General features: G+C 50.3%; 1 long non-coding RNA gene across 2 annotated transcripts; it reads left to right on the forward strand.

The window, feature by feature from the left end:
* Positions 1 to 4839: 4839 nt before the first annotated feature.
* Positions 4840 to 11814, forward strand: LOC103679040. Of its 2 annotated transcripts, XR_572815.2 has the most exons (4): positions 4840 to 5608; positions 7822 to 7944; positions 9167 to 9386; positions 11145 to 11814. It is a non-coding gene; the product is annotated as an uncharacterized LOC103679040 (long non-coding RNA). The 2 variants fall into 2 exon arrangements; XR_572814.2 differs by lacking the exon at positions 11145 to 11814 and having other exon boundaries at positions 9167 to 9691.
* The last annotated feature ends 13716 nt before the right edge of the window (positions 11815 to 25530 follow it).

Consider the following 25530-nt stretch of genomic DNA (forward strand, 5'->3'; position numbering starts at 1 on the left):
AGAGCCAGCCTGCGTCCAGGAAGCCAGTGGGAAGATGAGGCTCTGGGAGCAGTGAGGGAATCATAGAGCCTAGCACAAAGGAGTTTAGCAATACTGGACTTCAACCCCTGCTCCCATTGGACAGATGAGAAGACCGAGACCCAGCATCACCCACTTGTGAGCAGCAAAGTGGAATCTATGAGCCCTGTGTCCTGATTCTTGGCTCTTTCCCCTGAATGCACCTCTTACCAAAAAGGCTTTTGTCCATGGGAACTGTGTCAGTCTGGGCAAAGGGACGTAACAGTAGTGTACCCACTTCATGGGGTGGTTTTAAAGGTGAAATGAATAACCCTAAAGTAAAAGCTTTTGCAGAGGTGGGTTTCATTGCTTGGGCCGTCCTGTTGCTCCTCTTTGTTGGTTCAGACCAATTGATTTTTTTTGTGGATGTAAAGAACGCTCTGACCGGTCATTCATCGGCTTGGCATAACGACTTCTGCCTTTGTATTAGCCAAGAGGGGGGGATGACACGCTGCTGACTATATATATATATATCTCGATACATCCATCTGTATCTGTCCGCTGTCTATATCCTCCAGCTTCTTGATAGTCACGTGTACACACACACACACACACACACACACACGCACACTCACACAACCTTGTCCTGGAGACCTGCTCAGAAACAAATCAAACCACATGGCCACCTTCCAGAGGCTACCCCTCCCTCCCCAAGAACAGACAGAGTGGGTCAGTAGCCTGGAAAGGCTTCTCAGGCACCCCTCCCTCTGTAGTGGCCCTCCCTCTCAGGAGCCCCAGGGGGCATCACCAATGGCCTAGAAGCTCCATCTTCCTCCTACGCTGGCTCCCTTTCTCTATTATCCTGATGGAGACAGCATCCCACAGGGGCTGAGAATTCAGGGGCTGGGAGCCAGGAGGCTGGGTTCACATTTCAGCCCTGCCATTTACGCAGTAGGTGACCTTGGGCTACCCAACTTTTCCGGATGCCAGTTTCCCTATCTGTAAAATGGTAGCTACCTCGTGGGATTGTGAGAATTCACTAGTGAATACATTCTATGTACGCGCTAAGCACATACAAATGTGGGCTAATAGCATTCCATACCCACAGCCAGCATCCTTGCTTTCCCCAGGCCCAAAACGTGGGCCAGGCTTGGCGCTCATCAGACTGGGCCCCGATTGGGCCCCAAGCCTGCTTTAGACCTTCCAGCTTTGCCCTTGCCTATGCCACCCCCACCCTGCCTCGCCTCTTCATGGTCCTCGGGGGCCCCTGCTGAGACTGGGCTTTCCCTCCTCTGAAACGCTACGGTTCACCAACTCTGCCCTTCTCGGCGTCCACCCCCAGGCACCGCTTGCCCTGCTGACTTCCTTCTGTTTCTCTTGAAGAGGAAAAGCTTGCTTTCCAAAATTTTTATTTTGGGACCCTTGAATATAACTTCCTACCATGAGCCAGCTCTCCTAACAAGGTCAGTCACTGTAGACAGTCCCACTTTGCCCCTCCTTCCTTCCTTCCATGTTTAAAACCAGTGGTCAGCTTTCAAAAGTGGCTACTCTTTAAAATACATGACATTTTCTCTCTAGCAAAGGCCTCAAGGCAGTAGTCAAGCACCTTGGTTTGGATCTCAGGACACCTTGAGAAATGCTCAGCAAGGACAGACCTATTGGTCAATTGATTGGCTGGCTGACAGCCCTTCCAATGACCCAGGTACAAGGCCCCAGGACCAGCTCACAGGACAAAGGAGCCAGGTCCCAGGCCTGCAGCATCCAGAAGAAGGGGATCTCAACTCCGCCCCGGTTTCTTTGATCTGACTTCAGTTCTCCCTCTCCTAGGGGCACACTTAGGCCCAAACTGGCTCCTGCAAAGATCCTGCTGGGATCCTGCTGGGATCCCACTCCATCAGGGCCAGAAAACCAGCTCCCGTGAGTACTGGAGCAGCCTTGATGAATTCTGCCTGGCAGGGGGACCGTGGCCCAGTTCCCCAATCGATACTGCTCAGCAGAGGCCTTTGAGAACAGAGCCAAAGGAAAATAGAAAGGGTAGTTTGCCCAGTAAATGGGACTTTGCTGGATGAGGGTGTTTTTTTCTTCTTTTCCTCTTAGTTGCTTGCCAGTTATCCTAGCTTCTCTTTCTTCTTCTTTTCCCTCGGCTGTGCCTTCTTCTCTCATTAAACACAGTAAAAGGTATTGTATATCCTACAGTAACAAAGTAATAGCTTTTAGCTTTGTTACATCTGCCTCAAGTAATGTTTGGAAAAAGAGGAGGTATAAAATAAATGAATGGACCAGGGGATGGATGAGTGGGTCCTAGCAAGCTAAGCATTCAGCACTTGAGCCTGTCTGCCTGTTCTTGGAAGAGATTCTTTTTTTTCACCTGGTTTCCTAAAATCATTAGGACAGGGACAAATTAAATGTTAGCCAAACCTTCCTAAGAATTCTATTTTCTTTAAATTGGGGGTTCTTCCCTTATATTTGTGGGTTGGGTTTCTCAGGATATTGTATTTCCTGGGTAATTTATCTACAGTAGGTATGCTGTCACCAGGTGGCAGGTGAGTGGTGCCCTCTTTGTGGTCTGCTGTCCCAATGTGTGGAGTTCCCATAGTCAATGCTAAGAAACACAAAGTGAGCTCCCTCTTTAACAATTGGGGAAACTAAGAATTAGTGGGATTAGGTGAGGGGTCCAAGGTCATGCAATGAGTTAGTGACAGAGCCAAGGCTAAGGGAGACAGATGGCATGTGTTTTCCGGGGCCTAGAGCAAGGATCTTTGGGATGAGAGTCAGTTGAGGGCTTCCTGCAGTTGGAGGGGTAGAGGAAATTCCAATGATTGGAATTGCCAAGGAGCCCCCAAAATGGAAACCACCTTCCCCCTGGATCTCTAATTTCTAGTCTGCTAATATTTGTGAAAAAGGACAGAGTGGCGGTTTCTGTCCTTCAGATACATTTTTTTTTAAGACAAAGAAGAAAAGAAACAGAAAACAAAAAGGTGCTGTGAAAATGGTCAGACTATGCCCAAAGGGAAAATGAGTTGGTTTGTAGAAACTGGGAGAAAATGAAGCCCACATCTTTGGACAGCCCAAGTCACCCCTGGAGTCAGAGGGGTGCGGAGATGCTGCAGGTCCCTGACCAGAATGCCTGCCTGAACCACCGCCAGGTCCTGAGCCTGAGCTGTGGGCCTTCCTGGGTCCTCAGAAACCACCCCACCCACCAGAAGTCAGCTCCCTGAGGCCTCAGGTCTGCTCTGCTTGGTGGCCCACTTCTTGCTGGGCCCCTACGTGGTCTCAGAGCAGGACGGGCTATTTAAGGAGGCTCTGAGTTCTGCAAATTGCCCAGTTAGAGATCATGTCCCTGCCTAAAGCAGACCTCACGCTGCATCAGCATCGCGTGGAGAACTGTCAAAACCGGGGAGCACTGTGCCCCACCCCGGTCTGGCGTGGGGCCTGATAATTTGCCATTCTAACATGTTCCTGGATATCGCTGATGCCGCAAGTCCTCCCACTGAGAATCCTGGCTTAAAGCATCGCCGTTGTCACCGGCTCCATCTCTCGGGAGATGAAGTGGCGCGGCGAGATGGGAGCGAGGCCCACTAGGCTTGTCTCTTGTTAGGAGTCCATGGGCAAGTCACTTTGTCACTTCGCCTCTTGGTCTCAGTTTTCTCGCCTGGAAGATGGAACATCTGCTGAATAGAATATTCTTTCTCTGAATCTTGTCTTGGACACCTAGTGAAATTGATGTGGTTTTCTTTTCAGGGCTTCTGTCTCCCTCCATTGGAATCACCCAGGGGCTCATTAGAAATGCTCGACCTCTACTTAGCCAACATTTTGAGTAGAGACTGCTCCTTGTCTTCCAAAAACCATTCTCTCCTTTTTCCTTTAGTACAAGATTGGCTGAATGTAGCGGATCGTAGAGCACCCAGAATAAAGACTACATTTCCCAGCCTCCTTTGCAGTCAGATAGGACGACCATGTGATTAATTCTGGCTGCTGGGAAGGAGTGCATACCATGTTTGCAGCTTCTAGTTTATACCCTTGGGTGAGGGTGGCGGTGGGCGTGTGTTCTGCATTGTGCCTGTCCCCCTTTCTGCTAGCACAGAAAGTATTGAACCAACTTCACTCAAGCAAAACATATTCATCGAGTATCCACCACGTGCCTGGCACTCTTGTAGACCCTGGCATACATCAGTGAATGAGAAAGGCAAAGATCCCCGCCCCGGTGGGGTTGATAGTCTAACAGATGGAGTCACACAATAAACTTTTGGGGGCCACCATTCAACCAGTACCAAGAAACATGCGATATCGCGCCTCTAAGTGTGGGCTCGGCCCACAGGGCTCCACGAGTCAGATGGACTCTTCCAGCCCTTGGGGTGAGTGTCTGCGAAGTGGGCCATCCAGCTTTGGCTGCCGCATACATTGTGAGGGGCGCTCTAGCCCCGGGCAGGTGCCAGTGTAGACTGAAGGCGAGGAACAGCCCCTCCTGTACCCCTTTACTCTTACAACACGGGTTCACCTCTTTTTACCTTATCCGATCTGAAATCAGCCCACAAAGGGAATAGTCATAAAACCACATGGAGACCCAAGAATATGTAAGAGCAACACATTAGCAAGGCACCAACCTCAATGTCTCGGTTCTCCACAGAGGAAACGAGGGGGGATGTGAGCGCGTGAAAGAGGATACGCTTTGGCTGGGCTTGGGAGGCTCAGTGCTGTGAAGTCTGAGGATTACGAAAATTACCATTTCTCTGGAGTCCCAGGAACGAATGTGCTGGGTGCTGTGCCTCCATTATCTTATACCTGCACAGCCCAGGGTAATGCTAAAATATTTAACAATCAGCAAGGCCTGACCCCGGCCCATGAGAATGGACCCCGGCCACGGTTCTGGAAGCCTGTCTGCAGGCTCCCGCTGGCTGGGACGTGACCCTCAGGCTGCCGGGTCTGCGGATGTCTGGGGCTCCCAGAAGCGGGTGGCTAGAATGTTAGAGGCTGACGGAAATCCAGAGGCTTAGGGGAGTGGCTCTTCACCAACCCTGATGGATGCACTCGAACATTCTAACAACTGGAATACTTTTACCGATGCGCACAGGCTGAGTATCAACCTGGCAAGGTAGGCGCTGATGTCCCGTTTTACAGAGGACGGTGCCAAGACTCCAAGTGGGAGGAAATTTCCCTGAGGGCCCACGGCTGGCAAGTGAGATCCTTGCCTGGGAAGAAAGGATGTCAGAGTGGCCGGGAGAGTGTGGGAGTGTCTGGGCCACAGCTTCGGAGAGTGAAAGATTTCAGCTAAGAAATCTCCCTTGACAGTTTTCATCCGAGGAGCTTAGAGAAAAGCAGCCACTCATCGGTTAGCTTACAAGGGGGGGATCTCCAAGCAGCTTCTTCCTCCCCGGGGAACCCCGAGTCTCATGTTAAATATGATGAAAACTTATCAGCCGTGCCCAGACGCTGCGGCCTCCCTCCCCACGAGGGACAGTGCAGCACTCCAGCTGTCCAGCTGGGCAGTCCTGTGTGCAAGGCGCGGAATGGAATGGAATGTCCAGACACCGCTGGGCAGAGGGCCATGGAACAGAACATTTCAACGTGGCGGCAGGAAAGAGCTGGCAGAAATCAAACAGATTGGCCGATCGTGAGTATTTAGGAGACACTTGGCATGTGGGGCATTAGCAGGGTACGGGGTCAGCCAGGAGTTCTCAAATGGGGTTTCAAAGCACGCACCCAGCAAGAAGAGGGAGGCGGAGCACCCCCCGCCCCCCCGCTTCGGCCCAGCACCTCTCTGTCATTTGGTTTATACACTAGAGCTCTGATTCCTACTGCGCGAAAGGGTTCCACTGCCTTAAAAAATTCTGGGTTGGCAAACCACTGACCTCATTCCCTTGGCACATTTTGCTGGTGATGAAAGAGAGGCACAGAGCTGGAGTGACTGGCTGTCCCACAGTGGGTGTGGTCTCCCGGGGGCTAGTCCACTATTCTGTTCTCTCTGCCTCCCGCCCCCTTACCATGGGCCCAACACTCTGCCGGGCACAGGGGCGGGGGAAGAAAAGAAAAATAATCCTTGTCCTCATGGGGTGGGCACATTCCGTTGTGGAGAAAAGACTGAAATCCCCAAAGCTGTCATCCCTGGGTGGATTCTGCCTGGCAGACAGTCCGGGCTGCGGGAGCTCGGGGAAGGGGAGGTCAGTTGTTCTAGAATGCTGGTGATGGAGGGGTGACCAGCTGGGCCCCAAAGGATGAGCAGGACACAGAAGAGCAGAAAGGCACTGGGGAGGAAGAGCGGGAGGAAAGAGGGGGGCTGCCGGGTGGTGGAAAGACCGTGACTGGGGAGAGACAGGGCTGTGCCCCTTCTCAGACCACAGCTCTTCCTCAACTGAATAACAGACAGACTGGAAGAGTGGTTCCCAAACTCCACTGGCCACAGAACCACCTGGGGCTTTTTCATAACAGCAGGGTCCTGGGTTCTGCCAGTTCTGAAGGAGGTTGTTCAAGTCCCCACTTTGCAAATCTCAAGACCCCCCAAGGGTTCCTTCCAGCTCTAAAATTCTATGACTTCATGGTGCTTCCATGGGCATGTGGATCTCTTCCAACTCGGAAAGCACACTATCCCCCCCAGAGAGGGGTCCTTGACCGATGCGTGCCTGTCCAGAGCCTCCAGGAACAAGAGCGGCCTCCTTCAAGGAAGGAATTGGGCTGTCTCCCCATCCCTCCGGGCTCTGCACGAAAGCTGTTGCCTAATGGTGATGCTTTTGTTCCTGGTGTTTATCCAAAGTCTGATGCCTGTTGTTTGAAGCTGTCTGCGCCTGGGGCTTCTCCTTGATTCCAACCATCTCCTGTCACCCCAAAAGCCCCACAGCCTCCCCCTTGCACCCCCTCTCCCATCTCCAAGGTGCACCATTAACAGTTGGCTGATGCCGGAGGCTCAGCTCCGGGACATACACATTTTTTTCAACCTGAAAAACGATTTTCATTGGATATTTAATCTAGGTTCATTGGCAGAAAATCAGGCATTATGCATTAGAAAAAGAAGAAAGAAGAAAAGTCACCCCAATGGAATTTAATCATACCCACTATTGAGATGTTGAGATACGTTCTTCCCAACTTTTTTCTATCCAAATGAAATCCTGCTATGTTTCTGTAGCCAATTTACTTCCCCACACTTCTCTCCTCATGGTTCTTTGAGAATAGAAGCCCTCTTATCTTGCGGCCACCAGGCTTCGCACTTCCCTCCATCTGTGCATGCCCTGGCCTTTACACCTATCGTGATGGAAGAGGGCTTGTGCGTGTCAAAAACCAAAGGCACTGGATGCCATCCCCTCTCTCCTCCCAGTGACCGCATCACCCTTACACCAGCTCCCTTGCATCCTCGGGGTCTCATGCCCTGGATCATTCCCAGTGGCACACAGACTTGCTCTAAAATCTCCTCTGTTTAAAAATCCCCTCCTTGGGGGTTCCCTGCAGGGCTCAGTCAGTTGGGCATCCGACTCTTGATTTTGGCTCAGGTCATGATCTCAGGGTTGTGAGATCCAGCCTCGCATCGCATAGGGGCTCCACGCTTAGTGGGGAATCTGCCTGAGGATTCCCTCTCTCTCCCTCTGCCCTTCCCTCACCTCTAAAATAAATAAATAAATCTTAAAAAAAAAAATCCCCTCCTTGGGGCACCTACCTGGCTGGCTCAGTCTGTCGAGTGTGCAACTCATGGTCTCGGGGATTGTAGGTTCGAGCCCCATGGTCGGTGTAGATTCCTTAAAAATAACATCTTTTAAAAAATAAAATAAAATAAAATAAAATAAAATAAAATAAAATAAAATAAATATCCTCTCTTTGACCACTGTATTCGTTTCCTAGGGCCGTTGTAACAAAGCACCACCAACCAGGAGACTTAAAACAATGGAAATGTATTGTCTCACGGTTCTGGAGACTAGAAACCCCAAATCAAGGTGTTGGCCATGTTCCCTCTGAAGCCTGTGGGTGAGAATCCTTCTTAGCCTCCTCCTAGTTTCTGGGGGTGGCTGGCAATCCTTCCTGTTCCTCAGCTCGCAGCTGCAACTCTTCGATTCCTACCGCTGTCCTCATGCGGCATTTCCCCCTGTGTGTCTCAGTCTCTTTTCCATCTGGATTAAGAGCCTGGGTGGCACAGCGGTTAGGCGTCTGCCTTCGGCAGACGGTGATCCTGGCGTTCTGGGATTGAGCCCCACATCAGGCTCCTCTGCTATAAGCCTGCTTCTTCCTCTCCCACTCCCCCTGCTTGTGTTCCCTCTCTCGCTGGCTGTCTCTATCTCTGTCGAATAAATAAATAAAATCTTAAAAAAAAAAAAAAGACGAGCCCACCCTACTCCAGTATCACTTCATCTTAATTTACATCTTCATTACATCTGCAAAAACCCTATTTCCACATAAGGTCAGTCACAGGTACTAGGGGTTAGGACTTGATGGAAGCTCTGGGGGTCGCAATTCAACCCACAACCACCACCACTCACTTCCTGCCCCTGTTCATCTCTGGTTCCCTCCCCCGGTGACACATCCAAAGCGGGTTCCATCTCCCTGCCCCAGCCCCTGCCCCTCCCAGTCCCACTCCCCAACCCTCCTCGATCCCCCTGTCCCTCTGCTCCATGGGGTCACTTGTGCCATTGTCCAAGCCACCACAACACTACCCTTCCAAATGCTTCCTGGGTCTCTCTGTTCCCACTCTTGCCCCGGGTTCATTCCCTCACCGAGCCACCGAGCCAGAGCGGTCTTGTAAAAATATGAATCAGCTCATGTCATTGCTCTGCTGAAAACCGTCCAGTAGCTTTGTATCGCACTTGGAATAACATATCGAAAACCCTTACATGGCCTCCAAGGGTCTTCTTGGTCTGCCCTTCCTACTTCTCCGACACCAACTCCCCCACGTGTCCCTTCACTCCCTGGTCATTGTTTAGGGTCTCTCCCCTCCCCCTCTCCCCTACAAAGTGATCTCTGGGAGAGCAGATACCTTGTCTCTTCTTATGTGTGTACACTCAGTGCGGTGCATCGTGGCTGACAGCCTTTGAGAGGACCCCCAATGAACCCTGCCTCTTAGGATTCATGCCTCCCGTGCAGTCCCCTCCCACACGGAATAGGGCAGATTTGCAGAATCAAAGGAATGTTGCAGAGGTGACAAAGCGTGACTTCAGGTCATGAAAGACATTGTGATCTTTGTCCCGTTCTCCAGGATCACTTGCTCTGGGGGAAGCCAACTGCCATCTCATGAGGACACTCCAGCTGTCCTATGAAGAGGCGCGTGTGGGGAGAAGCGGAGGCCTCCCGCTAATGGCCCCACGAAGGAGTCATCTTGGAAGCAATCCTCTAGCCTCGTCAACACTACTGGTGACCGAAGCCACAGCTAGGAGCCAGAAGCCACTTCCGAATTCCCAGCTCACAGAAACTGTGAGGTAATACACATTTGTTGCTTTAAGGCACAAAATTTGGGGGGTAATTTGTTACGCAGCAATAGATAACTAATACACTTATAAAGATTTTTTTTCTTTAAAGGGTAGGATCATAACATACATACCATTCAGAAAACAACTTTTTCATTTAAACAGTTTATCGTGAACATTTCCATGAGGGTAAATCCATATCTATAATCATTTATTAACGGCTGTGCAGAATTTCATGGAATAAATGTACCACAATTCAGCTCCTTGTGCCTCTGAGTCTGAGATTGTTCACTACTATAATAAAAATTGCAATGGACGCTTTTGTGAGTAATTCTTTGTGACATCCATGGTTTTCCTAAGATAGATTCTTAGGAGTGGAACCTCCAGATTAAAGAATATATTTGGGGGTACATATTTTCAAATTGTGTCTCCAGAATTCTTTCTGGTAGGGTCTGAGAAGGCTTGTGTAATAGGCAAAGTCTTCAAAAACTTTTGCTATTTTGCCCATCTGATAAGTTTTTTTTTTTTTTTTTTTAGATTTTATTTATTTATTTGACAGAGATAGAGACAGCCAGTGAGAGGGGGAACACAAGCAGGGGGAGTGGGAGAGGAAGAAGCAGGCTCATAGCAGAGGAGCCTGACGTGGGGCTCGATCCCACAACGCCAGGATCACGCCCTGAGCCGAAGGCAGACGCCCAACCGCTGTGCCACCCAGGCGCCCCCATCTGATAAGTTTTTGAAATGGCCTTTGATAATATGAATGTACATTTCTTTGATCCTTAATTACAGCAGCTTTCAAACTGTGAGAGAAAAGCCTGGTGTGGGTGTGGGGAGGGCTCAGGGGTGAGGGCTCCTGCCAGCACACATTTTTGCCCAGCCTCTCCCACCCCCACCCCCAAACAGCCCTAGGGAGAGTCTGCACTTCCTGTGCCTCTAAGCTCCCCCTTTTTTTCTCCCCAGAGGGTGAGCAGAGTAGCAGGAAGGGGTTTCCTTCTGGAGGCCAGGCTGGGGTCTTGGTTTGTCCCTGCAGGTGAAGGCTTGGCCTTTGCTGGGCCCCCCAGGCTGCAGACCCCACCTGGCTGGCTGGCAGGGTGAGGTCCAGCTGTCCGACCTCAGAAAGCCCTGCTTCCATTTCCCCACCCCCAGTCCATTTTTTTTCCAAGGAGCTTGAGGAAAAGGAGAGAAATGGCATTTAAATTAGTAATGGCACTGACTAAACTTGGGTTAGCTTCCTTTCCTAGTCAGACGGAGCCATTTAGAGTTCCACTCATCAGGAGGAAGGTGGGTGCCGCTGCTCTCGGGGAGAATTCCAGATCTCCTGCTTGGGGTCCACACGGGTGGGAGACCTCTGATGGGCATGCTTCCCTCTTTCTGGAGTGGGGAGGGGAGGGGAAACGGAGGAAAAAGGAGAAGGGGCAGGAGCAGAGGGCAGTGGGGAGGGGAAAAGGGGGGAGTGGGGAGGGGAGAAGAAAGGAAAAGGGAAATAGAGGGGACCCAGGAGGGAAGGAGAAAGGAGTGAAGAACAAGAAGGCAGGGAAGCAGGTGGGTTATCCGCGCACACACGGGATTTGTTTGGCACTTACTGGTCTCACCAAAATATTCAACGCAACTCCAGAGCTGGGGTGAGAGATGCTGATGTTATGGGGATTCTTGCAGGGAAGGAGCGGGTTGTATCACACCCCAGAACAGCAGACCCTCATCAGACACTCCGCTTTTCCTCTCCCCTAACTCTCCCCTAGCCTATTTTTGAAAAGTCCACTCAATTTGCAGGGTCTTCAGATCTTCATCTCTGCTTAGGAGCCCCACGGAGCAGGACACCCCCGCCCCCAGGACTGCGGATTGGCCATGCCTCACCTGCCTGGAGACCCTCCCTCCTCCGGCTTCATCTCCCCGCTCCCCTGGGTTATTCTAGAAGCCAGCTCAGCACTCTGGCCAGAGTGGCGTGGTTCTCCCAAGGCGGCTGTTTCCCCGGATCCCCCACAACCCATCAAAGGCCCAGGTAACTCATCCAGCCTCTTCCTAACTTATTTTTGCCCAGGAAAGGGACAGATGGAGACTGGCTGGTGGATGTTAGGGTGTCCTGGAAAAATTCACCCGTCCTCTGGGGCCTTCCATTCCCGGAGCATGCACGTCTCCCCTTTCAGTCTGGGTAGTGAGCACTCGGACCTGTAAGACACTGAGTGCATGTTTCCGCACTTCCACAGGGCTCCCGCTACTTAGGCGCTGAGAGGCAGGGAGGAAGAGAAGCCCTGGCTTCTCTCCTGCACTTGCTGGACACTGAACCAGAAACTGTAGGACTTTCTCAAGGTCACAGGCTCAACAGGGTCCAAGGAGGGGCCTGGCTTTGTCTCCAGTTCCCATTCAAACCTCTTCCATATCCCGTGCTCAGGGCTGCGTTATGATTTCCCTGGGCCCTGGGCATTTTTGCTTTCATGGACCCCTTCCGCCATAAAATAATATTAAAAATGATATTTTATGACTGCATTGGTATGAAGACAAACAAAATCCCAGCTGGATTCATTATCCTATATTCATTATTATAATGTTCATTCTTTTTCCCTTGATTTTGTAACAAACTAAAAACCTTTTCATGGCCCCGAGAGTCCCGTGGGCCCGAGGCGGTGCCTGCTGTCCTAAGGGGCCAGTGAGCCAGTCCTGCTGCCTGGGGTTATTCTTTGTAATGAGTATTAATATGTTATATGTATTTATTTATTTTGCCTTTAAAAATCATTTTATTTTGTTTTTGTTTTGTTTCAAGTTTTTATTTAAATTCTAGTTAGTTAAGCCTACTGCCTCCCATTAAGCACTCTGCACAGAGACCCCCGCTGCCTGCTTTTCAAAGTGTTTCCTTGTTGCAGAGAAAGAGGAGATGATTAGGAAGACGAAAGGATGGGGCTGATTAATAATGTAAACACAGGCCTCCAGCTGGGAAACAGGCAGAGAAGCCAGAGTTGATCCCCCAAGTAGCCAAGAGGCTGGAGTTCAGCTTCCCCTGGGCTGCTTGGTTCCTCTGGGTCCTCCCCACCCTCCTAGTACCCCCTCTTCCCACCCCACCCCCACCACAAGGAAATCGGCTTCAGGATCTTGGGGGCACGCCTGGGAGACAGTGTTCAATTAAGGGGCTTAGCCACTCTTTCCGTGGGAGCCTTTGAAGTTCTCGGGTAATGGCCTCTATAATTCTACTTCTGGCAATTACCAGAGTCAACGCTTGGCTTTGGCCTTCAGGGGGGAGGCAACTAGAGCAGAGATGGCAAATATGGGTTGCACCTGCTCCCAGGCCCCTGCCCAGGTCGAAGCAGACGTTTCCACTCGGTCATGTACTCCATCGAGGCTGGAGTTGCCCTTGGAATCCTTCCCAACCCTGACAGTGCAGTGTTCCGGGGGCGCCTGCCAGACCACCCAAGTGAGCATCCTGCTGGACACCTGCTAGCCATCCCTGATCTCAGCCGTTCCCTTCAATCCCTGTCCTCTGTTCTTCCTGAAGCTTTAAAGAGATGTGTTCATAAAGGATCCAAACAGCACTGTGTATTTTTAACCCTTAAATAATAGCTATATGTATAATACGTATATTACATATATATTATCATGATATATAGAAATAATCACTGTCCCTATTTCTCAAAGGCAGAAAGTGACGCTGGAAGAGATTAAATATGTAACCCAGAATGTAACGACTAACCAATGGTAGAGCTGGGGTTTGAATTCAGGCGGAGTAGCCCAAGCCCAGAACACAGCTTAATGGAGATGTGAATTCTCATAGGGATAAATCCTTGCATTAATGATGAAGCATTGACTCTAGGATTCCTGGCAGTGGGGAGCTAGGACAATCAGGGTATCATTACCCCAGAACCACATCATGTGAGCCTGCCTAGTGAGACTGAGATCTTCATGGGCTCTTTCATCAAAGGCCTTAAAAGAAAGGGAAGCACGCCGCTGTGGGCCGCCTCTGCTTCTCGTGGGAGGCTCTCAACCGCTGTCTTTTGGCTCCTGGGCAGACTCTGGCCATGTCTGGGCAAGAGGCAGATCTCTTCTGCATCAACTGTTGGCTCTAGCCTTAACTCCAGGGACCCAGCGTTACAGAGAAGCTTCCAACTCTGGATTTCCTCCAGTCATCTCCCCAGAGGAAGGCTTTGGGTGTAAGTCCTGCAGGGCTGGAGTTGGGGGGTGGGAAGAGGTTTGAATGACGCAGGGAGGGTAAGCAAGAGTCGGCCCCGCCCTGCCTCTGGGAAGGATGGTGGAAAGGCTGGCTCGCCCCAAAACAGAGGCAAGCAGAAGGGTGGGATTTGAGGGCTGCTCCTTCTTCTAGGTTCCTTCTCTCCTCTGTCTTGGCCTCCCAACCTCTTCCAGCATCTTCCTTTCCTGGTCTGTGCCTGTGGGACTCACAATCCTAAGCCCTCTTCCTGCCAGGGCGTTGGACGACTTCTTCTCTGTAAGGTGGGGTGGGTTGGGGAGAGGATCTTAGCATCCATTAAGCACCTATTACTGCCAAGTACTTTCTAGATCTTGTTTCATTTTGTTCCTTTGAATTGGTGGTACAGTCCGAAGTTTACAACGTACAAATGAAAGTTGACGAGATTAAATTATTTGCCCAGGGCCACACCACTAAAGGCAGACCTAAGAGTTTGTGCCAGGTTTGTCTGGCCGCACTAGACCAAGCAGGACCTTCCCTCCCGCTCCCTGTCCCTGTCCCAACCTCCTCCCAGCCCATCGCGGCCGAGCCATACATCAGAACTATCGCACGCATGTGTTTTATCCTTCTGGGTGACATCCTCCTTTCCATGCGGTTACCAGGGCATCAGAATCACCACCAGGGCCTGTTAAACCTGGATACTCTTCCCCCCCCCCCCATCCTGATCCAGGAGGTCTGGGGAGGGGCCTGAGAATTTGCATTTCTAATGAGTTCCCAGGGGCTGCTGCTGCAGGGGTGGTGGGGGGAACCACACTTTGAGAACCGCTGCTCCAAATCAGAAGCTTGGGTGCCTAATGGTGGCGTTTCAGCCTTATAGCAGGAAAATATTTGAGGCTGGAGGGATTTTTCCAGCGATCCTGGAATCATACCAAGCAGGCAGCGGCCTCCTCACGCCCAGGCAGGCTGCTTTGACTCCAGGCTTTGATGTTCTTTAAGGTGGGGCCAGAGAATGTGCTCTGTAACTCGATCTGATCTTCGGGGAAGGCACCTCGGTGCCTGGTCCCTGGCCCTGGCCAAGCACACAGGGAACTCAGGAGGAAAAGCCCAGACGGCAGCTTGCGGAGCTGCTCCAGAGGCTGCTGTGAGCTTTTCCCGGAGCAGGAGCCCTGTCTGTCCTCAGGGTGAATCCGACAGGGGACTGACAGGCCTCAGCAGATGCGGCCCTGGTCACGGTCACAGTCACAGCAGCTGCCCCCACCTGCCCAGCAATCAACACAAAGCAGTGTTGGGGGGGGTTGTTAAAAGGCAAAGCAACTGCTCACCTCGGGGCACCCCACCAGGGCCGGGATGGGGGTGGGGGAGCTGCCTCCCTGCCTGACACATGGAAGGCCCAGGTGCTCACGCAGCTGTCCCAGGAACGGTCTCCTTTCCAGGGCTAAGGAAACCCAGGTTCAAGAGGCCTTAGGGAATGAGGACAGCGTCTGAAGGCCCATGAAGCCTCAAATACTGGCCCCCACCTGTTCTAAGAAGAGCCTAACATTTATTGGGCATTTACTAGTTCCAGGCACTGGGCAAAGCGCACTAAATGGCTTCTATCGTTTACTTCTTGCCATAACACGATCAGGACCTTACTGTCATCATGTCTCATAGAAGGAAAATGGAGGCCAGGGAGCCCGAGTTCCTGCCTAAAGCATCCCAGCCACTAAGAAGCAGAGCTGGGATCTGGGCGGAAACCTTCCCTCTCCAGACCCCACGCTCTCGGTTCCGCTGCTTCCCTTCTGAGCTTGGGTTCCTGCTCTTCGGGGTTCAGTCACTCATTCCGTCACATGCAGGCATGCAGCCCCCCACTCCAACACCTCAGACGCTGGGGGGTGAGAAAGGAAGACCCAGACTTTACCCTCAAGAAATTGCCAGGTGTGGAGAAGAAAAGCGATGCACAGAGTGAAACATGCCCCGAAGGGTTAAGTACCGGGCCTGGGGGTGTTAGAGGAGGGAGCTTCACCCAGAAGGGCAGGCAGAGGGCCCTGGCCACAGCATTAGAAGCAATGATGTTTGAAGAGGTGACTGGACGAGCCGGTGTCCTGACCCCCGGTTAAGAGCTGGCGTAGTCTGATGAGACATGGGTTAGGACAGATAGTCCCACTTAGGAGGCTTGAGAGCCTCTTATTCTGGGGCTTTGTACCTTTGTGGCACAGTGGAATCGCCTGGGGACTTTCCAAAATTCCCTCCGCCCTGACCCCTGCCGGTCAATCAGAATTCTGGGGAGGGGGGGTCTTCCCCGCTGATGCCAAGTGGGGCAGAGGTCAATGTCACTGTTCTCGACAGTTCGGGGGCATTCCCATAGAGAGCTCAGCAAGCTCTTACACACTCCGTGCTCCTGCTTCGCCGTGAATGAGCGGGGGGTCGAGGAAAACTTAGAGCGGGCCCCTGGTGATTCTGGAGTCTGAAGCAGAGCTGTTGCAAAGAAAAGCCTGAGAGCGTTGGTTGCGCTTCCCTGACCGCTGCAAGCTGAAGTCTCAAACTTCGAGGAGATCAGTGTTTATGAGGCGGGAACAGCTGGATAGGTGTGTAAAGCGAGACTGGAACTCCAGACCTGTCTTTGTCCTTAGCTCTCTCTCCAGGCACGCACAACCACAGCGTCAGATCTCTGGGTCTGGCATTCTGGACCGTGGCTGATGCCGAAGAAATGCTTGCCCCCAAGCGGGGGCTCGGTGCATCTCGGGAAGACTTGGGAGAAACTCTTTGGTAAAAGGACGTTAACAACCACGATGGGCATTTCTGAGCTCTTACTAAGCGCTGCTCCAGGCCAAACCGCGTTCCTTTCACCGTCACACCAAATTCAAGAAGGAAATATTATGATTCTTTCCATTTTAGAAATAAGGAAAGGTTCTGGGGAGGCCAACCAGCCAATAAGTGGAAGCAGCAGGATTTGAATCCAAATTCCATGCCGACTATTGAGTATAAAGGAGTCACTGACATGAGACAGGGAACTTTGACCTAAAATTTACAGGGGGATGAAGGAGGTCAGATAAAACGGCAAAACCAGACTCCGTAGAAGGTTCCTTCTTCCACCAATCCTTCTATTTGATCATTTCCATCAGTACATGTGTAAAGTCATACTTCCATCCTTTAAAAACATCCTTGGCCCCAACACCCCTCCGATGAACGGCTCCATGTCCCTGCACAGCGCAAAGTTGTATTTGAGTAAGAAGATAGATACGTGTGAGGGATGGGCTGGGGAGCGGAGCAGGGGCTGGATTGGGAGGGCTCTGTGTCCTTGGAGCTGCTGGTGGGGAGTCTATTCTTGTCTTCCTTCCCCCTCCATTTTTCTGTCTCCCCAGGAAGGGCTCTTGTGAGGTTGGGGCAGATGAACGGCTACAGAGGGCCAGACGAGGGTGAGAGCATTGGGAGCCCAGGCGAAAAGCTGAGGTAGGGGCCTGGGTCCTGCTCGCTAGAGGTCCGGCCAGCCCTGCCTGAGATATGGTCATTATTCAGACTTGACTCTCCCTCCAACAGTTGTACCCTGGGTTATGTATTGGGATCTGAAAGAAGGCATACTTGTAGGAAGCCCTCATTATGTGAGATAGCATGCTAGGTGTTTGACACACTTTCTTTTATTTACACCCCAATAGTGAAGTAGGGAATGTTGTCTTCATTTTATGGACGAGGACAGGCACAGGGAAAACACAGTCCTTTACCGAGACACCCCACACATGTTAAGTCAAAACTTCAGTCCAAAAAGGGCTTGGGGCGAGCCTGCCTTGCTAGCAGTTATGTCAAAGAATATTCTAAAGAGTAAGTGGGTGGGAGGAAAAGGTAGTTTCAGTGGCCACAGAAAACCCACCCAGACTCACGGGGAACGTGGCATGGTGATCCCCAAATCCACACGTCTCCTAACCGCCTTCATCAGGAGGAGTACCTGATGCCGTCATTTTAAACAGGATGTAAAGAAACAAGTGGGGGATAACTGGGGCAATCTCATGATCTGCACGGCTTGGTGGGGGAGCTTCTCAGAGGAGATGGGGTTTCGGAACTGTTAGGTCGGGGTGGTGGTTGGAAGGGGGGTTTGGACTCAGCTTGCTTTCTATCCCGGCTCTGCTTACCAGCCGTGATGGCTAAGTTCTCCCAGCCTCAGACTTCCCTTCTGTAAAATGGGAACAACCTTTCTTCATAGGGTTGCTATGGGAATTAAATGAGATCAAATACATAGGGCCCCTGAGACAGCTCCTGGCACAAAATGGCAGCTCAGTGGACGGTAGGCAGCTAACAGAGAAATGGGTTGGCTTTCGGAAGGGAAGGGACGGGAGCTATAGCCCAGAGCTGAGCTGTCCTCAGACCTGAGAAGGGACAAGGTCAGCATCTTGCCAGTGCTTTTGGGATTCTTGGAGAATCCCAGGAATTCATGGAGCTTCTCCACAGATTCCAGGAGAATTCTGCTCCCAGGCTGCTAAAAAACAGAGGTTTCCTAATATCTGGATGTGACTTTTTTCACTCCAGCCCCTTGTGAAGGGAGGACGAGAGGCTTAGAAACAGCTTCACCCATTAAGCAAGATGGTCCACAAAACGTGGGGACCACAAGGCATGTCCCTTCTTTCAAAGTATGTACTATTCAGCCGAGAGCATGGAGCAAACTCACAAAGCATGTTATTAAGGATCAGAAGGAATGTTCCAGACGGTAGGCATGTGAGCTGTTTGATGGAGACAGATCTCCAGAGTCTGGGGTGCAGCAGGGAAGACTGAACAGCAAGTACAGGGTTCGGGCTGGCCTTGGCAAGAAGGATTTTAGTAGGAGACAAGTGGAAAGGACTATATTTTGGTTTTGAGGGGGGTATTTTGTTTTTGTTTTTTCTAGATGGAGCAGCTGGCATGAGCAAAGGGGAAGGGCAGGAAACTATAGGGCCTGTTTGGAGGCAAGTGGGAGCCCAATTTTATTTCTTAATTTATCTATTTTGGGGGCGTGAACGCTCCACCCTGAGATCAAGACCTGAACTGAGATCAAGAGTCAGACGCTTCACCAGTTGAGCCACCCAGGCACCCCCAGGAGGCCAATTTTTAAAGGGCAGCATGGGTCCAGGCAGGCAGCAGCGGCAGGGGAAGTGGGTGAGGCTGTGCCCCCCAGGCCGGGGCAGGCAGTGAAAGATGGCCAGGACGGGCAGCCGGGAGGCTTGGGCTGGACTGTGTGGGCAGAGGGGAGCCGTGGCAGGGTCTTGAGTCTGGGAGCGGTCTGTTAAAGCTTGGCCGAAGCGTACGAGGTGGATGGTGGGGTAAAGGCAAGGACGTAGCAATGCAGGGGTACAAGAAGTGCGTGGAGAAGAGGACCCAGCCAGCTTGTCGCAGCCACAGACGCAGACAGTGAGAGAGAGAGAGAGGCAGGTACCATTGGAAAGTCTGGACAGGGTGACATGACTCACGGCCCGTGGGAGCCCAGGGGACTCCAGCTCTCCAGCTGGAGAGACTGGAAAAAAAGTGTCCTAGAACCATGGAAGCAGATGAGGGGGGAAGGAGCTGAGTTTTCAGGGGAATCTGGCAGGAAACCAGGAGGCAAATTTGCCTCTGTGTGTGGAACTGGGAATGAGGAATCTGGAGTGAGACAGGTCCTGAGAAGTTTTCTCTGCGCATCCAGAGACGATGCCAACAGTATCAGGTGTGCAGAAGCACTCCCCCTCCACCCCCCGCTCGACCTTTCCACCCCCTGCTCCTCAGTCATGAGTAGAAGCTCCAGAAACAGCCCCAGCACTGCCCTGATGCCTTCACCCCAAGTCATCATTTAATTATTTCACTCCCAGATAACAGAAGCCATGTAATAACGATGTTGTGGCACCCAACAGCAATTGAACAGTAAAAAGGTTAATTACATTTATTTTTTTTTTAAATCTGTGCAAAAGGAAGATGTTCAAACAGTTGGGCAGACTAATTGAAAGCTAATGTTGTCACTAAATTGAATTTCAAATGAATTTTATATCCATAGCTCATTTTGTTAATTTCATTCTCTGCATCCTGTAATTTGTTGACAGTGATTGATTATTTAAGTGAATGATGTCTGTGTACCAGGATCGTTTAGTGATAGAAAATACCACACATATTGTAACATTCACGAATATTGTTTACTTAAATTTTCACCATGTACTTATTTGTAAAAGGTACTGGGTTAACGGAACTAGCCCCAAGATTCAGGGGAATCTGATATTAGAGGGACCATGGGGGTCCACGGGCATTGGGATGACCTTCACCGCTGGACTGCATGGATCCCTGCACCTGTGTAAGTAAGACACCACGCCCAGCTTGACATATTCATGGGTCATCGGTCATTATTTTTTTTCCAGCAAAAAGAAATGAGAAACACATGGATTTCTGGGTTTGCAATCTAGGAATCTCTTTTGGATAGGTCCCTGGCTATGCTGGTGATGAGAAAAATGTGATTTGTGTGTGGGGCGTGAGGAGGAAAGGTGAAGAGAGGTTCATGATGGAGCCAGAGTATTGCTGTCTGGAGAGAGCTGCTCGCAGTCTCCTAAGGAAATTTCCTAAGGAAATGTAGGAAAAGACCTTGGAATCTGCATGCTGGAAATCAGCACCCAAAGTGATGTTGACGTGGGTGGTCCTTGATGACACTTTGAGAACCACTGTTCATCCCTAAACATTCACTGCAACCTGCCTTGAACTCATTTCCCACAGTTTTCTTTTTCTTTCTTTCTCTTTCTTTCCTTCTTTCTTTCTTTCTTTCTTTCTTTCTTTCTTTCTTTCTTTCTTTCTTTCCTTTCTCTCTTTCTCTCTTTCTTTCTTTCTTCTTTCTTTCTTTCTTTCTCTTCTTTCTTTCCTCTTTCTTTCTTTCTTTTTCTTTGAAAAGATTTTATTTATTCATTTGAGGGGGGGGGCACAAGCAAGGGGAGAGGCTGGGGGAGAGGGAGAAGCAGACTCCCCGCTGAGCTGGGAGCCCAACGTGGGGCTCCAACCCAGGACCTGGAGATCATGACCTGAGCTGAAGGCAGACGCTTAACTATCTGAGCCACCCAGGCGCCCCCCCAACTGTTTCTGCCTCTTTTATATTAAGCTCTATTCCTTACTGCCTCTTTTATAATAAAGCCCTTTATAATAATGGTTTTTTTTTTTTTAATTTTGAGAGAATCATCCCCCCACCCCCACCAGGTATGCTTTTTTCCTTTCTTCCCAGTTTCCCTATCACTTGCTATAGATGGCTTATTTCACCTTCATGCAGACTGTGCTGCAAATCTGTCTCGTCTAGTAAACTGAAAATTATTGCTTAAAAAAACCCCATGTGCAGAACACCCTTTTCCACCCTCAACACAACTTTATGGAATAACCACTACTGTCATTTCTGCGTTATCATTGAGGAAAGAGAGGCCCAGAGAGGTTAAGTATGCAGTGATTACAAGTCCAGCTTTTGGAAATAGGCCTGGAAAAGAAGCTTGCTTTTGGTTCTCACCACCTGTGGAACCCTGGGTGAGCCCATGACTCAGCCCCTCTGAGCCTCGGTGTTTTCAACTGTAAATAGGGATTCTAATCCCTCCCTGACACAGCATTAAGTGGGATCCAGTAAAGGACTTTGCAAAATGGCAAGTGCCCAGAAATCATCCAGTGAACTGCGGCTATGACCTAGCTGGATCTGACCTCCAGCCCCACCCGCAATGAGACCATGAGAAGCGCAGTGCAGGGGTGGGGGGCGTGGCCAGCCCGGCTCTGGGCTTTGGGTGGGAGGACTCCAACCTCATAAACATATGATCTGGCCAAAGTTCATGTATTGAGAATTTGATTGTCAAACTTCGGTTATTTCCAAAATGTGCTCTTCTACGGTGATAAATCCACGAGTGTGGAAAGAATCTATAGACAAAGTTCTGGCATCATCTGGATTATCAAGAAACTGCAAATAAACTAAATGTCTATTTTTTTTAAAGATTTTATTTGTTTATTTGAGAGAGAGAGAGAGAGAGCACAAGCAGGGGGAGTGGAAAAGGGAGAAGCAGGCTCCCCGCTGAGCAGGGAGCCGGATGTGGGGCTCCACCCCAGGACCCTGGGATCGTGACCTGAGCCGAAGGCAGACCTTAACTGACTAGCCCCCCAGGCACTTCCAAACAAACTAAATGTCTATTGATTGAGTGCTAGTTAAATCATTTTAAGGTTTCTACATACCATCAAGTGCTATGCCACTGTAACAAGGCGTGAGTTCTTATGGGCTGGTGCAGAATTCCTGTGAGTTTCAGGCTTAATTACAAATCAGAGAGAGGGGATAGGTAGACAGAGAGAGTATAAAGTCTAGAAGGATAGAAGAGAAACCTCGTCAGTTATACTGTAAGGAAGTGAAGTGGAGTGGATGCACATGGGTGAGAGGAAGCCCTTGCCGCAAATCTTCTTGTGCTTTTTGAATTTTGAAAGATGGGAATGGGGGCTCCTGGATCCCAGGACCCACCCTGCGTCGGGCGCCTTGCTCTGCAGGGAGCCTGCTTCTCCCTCTCCCTACCCTTATTTGTGCTTTCTCTCTTGCTTGCTCTCTCTCAGATAAATAAATAAAATCTTAGAAAAAAAGAACGATGTGAGTGTATGACATATTCAGAAAATAAATGATCATTAGAAATGGAAAAAGTGTACTACCAGCTCTTAATTTATTCCCTCACAGAGCAAGCGTCTGTGTGACCCCAGCTACCTGCCAGGCCCTCTTCAAGGAGCTGAGGACTCCACAATGAACAAGACAGGCAGGAATCCCTGTCTTTGGGCTTCTGTCCCGCGGGAGAGAAGCCATAAACATAATACATGAATGAAGAAGCTAAGAAGCTAGCGCGCTAGAGAGGACGGAGGCAAGGGGGAATAAAGCAGGGTAAGCAGAGTGAGGAATGCTGGGGTCCACATGTAACGGGGTGGTCAGGGTGGGCCTCTCTGAGATGGTGAGGTTGGAATAGGACTGGAGGGAGGCCAAGGGGAGAGCAGCAGATCCCGGGGAAGAGCCTTCCAGCAGGAGGGCATGGCCAGGCAGGGCTTGAAGGGGGTGAGTGCTGGGCTTGGGACAGAGAGGAGGTGGTGGCGGGACTGGGGTGGGCAAGATGGAGAGAAGGTGCTGGGTCCAAGAGGGGTGGGTGGGGAGGTGCCAGAGCAGATAAGACCTTTTGGGCCACTGTAAAGAATTTAGCTTCTCTTTTGAGTTAAATTGGAACCACTGGAAGTTGTGAGTAGAGCGGGGAAATCTGACTTATGATTTAAAAGGATTGCTCCGGCTTGTATGTTGAGGAAGGACAATAGGGCAGAAGGACAGAAACAGAATTAGAGGCTCTTACAACAATCCAGGTGCGAGATGACAGTACCTGTTCTCACTTCCCAGGCCTGCCTTAACAAATTAACACAAACTAGGTGGCCTGAAACAGACACAAATTTATTTGTGAACACATCTGGAATCCAGAAGTCCCAAAACTAGGTGTCAGCAGGGCGACGCTCCCTCTGAGGACTGCAGAAGAGAATTCTTCCTTGCTTCTTCCAGCTTCTGGAGGCTCCAGGCATTTTCTGGCTTGGGACTGCAAAACTCCCATCTCCATTTCCATCTCCTTGTGGCCTTCTCCCGGTGTCCCTGTGTCTCTGATCGCTCTCTGCCTCTCTCTTACAAGGACACCTGTCAACGGACCTAGGGCCACCCTGAATGTGGGCTGATCTCAACTCAAGATTCTTAATTACATCTACAGAGACCCTGTTTCCAAATGAGGCCACATTCCCAGGGGAGCATAACTCAACTCACGACAGTGGCTTAGGGCTAGGCTGATAGCAGTGAAAGTATTAAAAAGATTCTTGATATACTGGAGGAGTCAGAGGACGAGGAGTCAAGAGCGCACGGGTTTTGACTGAGCAACTAGAAAGACGGAGTTGCCGCCATTGAGATCGGAAGGGTTGCAGGTGGATCAGATGGGGGGGGGGAGCCTGAGATCAGCGGTTCACTCTTAAACGTCACAAGCTGGAGATGAGTATTTGGCACCTGAGTGAACACGTCAGGTAGGCAGATGAATATAAATGCCCGGGTGAAGGAGAAAGTTCTAGGCTCGGGACATAAATCTGTGAATCGTCAGCATGCAGATGGTATTTAAAATCAGAAAGCTGGATGACATTGTCTCAGCGGTGAGACAGCAGGAAGAGAGACAGAATCTGTGCTGCCCCGCAGCCTGTGGCAGGGGGGGGCCCCCAACCAGCACCCAGGCCACCATGGGGCATGACCACTCTTCCTGCACACATCCTCCAAATAGCCGATAGGTCATGGCTTGTCTTTCCAGAGACTTCCTTTAATGATCCGTTCTTCTGGACATCCATATATATCAAGGAGTAAGAGCAAGACAAGGGAAGGAAAAGCTCCAGGCGGTTTGGGGAAATTTCCTTGCACCCACGGGAAGGACCTGGACCCCGGCATCCCCGAGTTTGTCTCCACCAGAGAAGACAGTTCCCATCTCTGACTTTCCTTTCCAAACCAGGAGCCAGTCAGACGCATCAGCTCAGATCAAAATATCGTTGCCCATCTGAGTGGCATTGCCAACTTCCGTCCATTTCCGCAACTTCCGGCTGCCGCTCCGGTTCGTTGAAAGACGAGCAAACACATATATCGACAGGTTGTCAGGAAATATTTTCTCCCGAAACCCAATATACTGCATGTGATTCAAATCTAGGTATACTCTTAAAAAATTAGAACCAATGCTTCTGTTTGTAGGTCGGCCGTGTGTTCTTACGCGTCGACCTTCACTGTGAAGGGCCTACAACGTCTGTTGAGAGCTCTCTCCACTCAGGAAACTTGATGTCTCAGGTGTGGATGGCGCCAAGGCTTTGGAATAGACAGGAGTGGGCGGGACGAACAACGTCAAGGTCAAGAGTCTCATCTTCTTGTGGACTGTCAGTGTCCTTATGTTGGATGGCCCCAAAATACAAGTCTTTGAAGTTATGCTTTTGAGGTAAAGGGAGGCAGGGTTTTGCCTACACGGTTCAGTTTGAGCTGGTACAACGAATTCCTACGTTGTTTAAGATGGGCATTTCCTCCAAGCTGGTCATTCCTCAGATGGGAGCAGAGCCTACCAATACCCTCCTGTACGTACACGAGGAATATGACAACGACCTTCCCTGCAGCGCTCTAAGGAATAGCATAAGACTGTGAACAACCTGAAAGTCCATCAACAAACACTTTTTTTTGTAGCGTCTATAAAACGGAATGCAATGTATCTTATGAAAGCCGGGCTGTGTTAGTTTGCTCGGGCTGTCGTAACACATACTACACATAGGGGGAGGGGGGGGAGAAGGGGTGGCAAGGGCTGAAACAACAGAAAGGGATTTTCTCCAAGTTCTGGAGACCAGAAGTCCATGATCAAGGTGTCAAGCCCGAGATTAGTTCTGAAGCTTCTCTCCTTGGCTTGCAGCTGCCCCCCACTGCTCGCTCTGTGATCCCGCGCAATCCCTCCGTGCGCGCATGCGTCTGATATCTCTGTGTCCTCATCTCTGCTTAAAAGGACACCAGTCCTATTGGACTAGGGCACGTCCTAATGACCCATTTTAACTTAATTACTTTCTTTTAAAGGCCTTTTCTCCCCATACAGTTACGTTCTGAGGTACTGGAGGTTAGGGCTTCAAAATATGCATTTTTGGTGTCTCTCTTCGCAGACGACATGATACTCTATATGGAAAACCCAAAAGAAGCCACTCCCAAACTATTAGAAGTTATAGAGCAATTCAGTAACGTGGCAGGATACAAAATCAATGCTCAGAAATCAGTTGCATTTCTGTACACGAATAACGAGAACGAAGAAAGAGAAATCAGGGAATCCATCCCATTTACAATAGCACCAAAAACCATACGTTACCTTGGAATTAACTTAACCAGAGACGTAAAGGACCTTTATTCTAGAAACTATAAATCACTCTTAAAAGACATTGAGGAAGACATAAAAAGATGGAAAGATATTCCATGCTCATGGGTCGGAAGAATTAACATAGTTAAAATGTCCATGCTACCCAGAGCAATCTACACTTTCAATGCTATCCCGATCAAAATACCGAGAACGT

Source organism: Ursus maritimus, unplaced genomic scaffold (assembly GCF_017311325.1).
Source record: "Ursus maritimus isolate PB19 unplaced genomic scaffold, ASM1731132v1 scaffold_27, whole genome shotgun sequence".
Classification (NCBI taxonomy): Eukaryota; Metazoa; Chordata; class Mammalia; order Carnivora; family Ursidae; genus Ursus; species Ursus maritimus.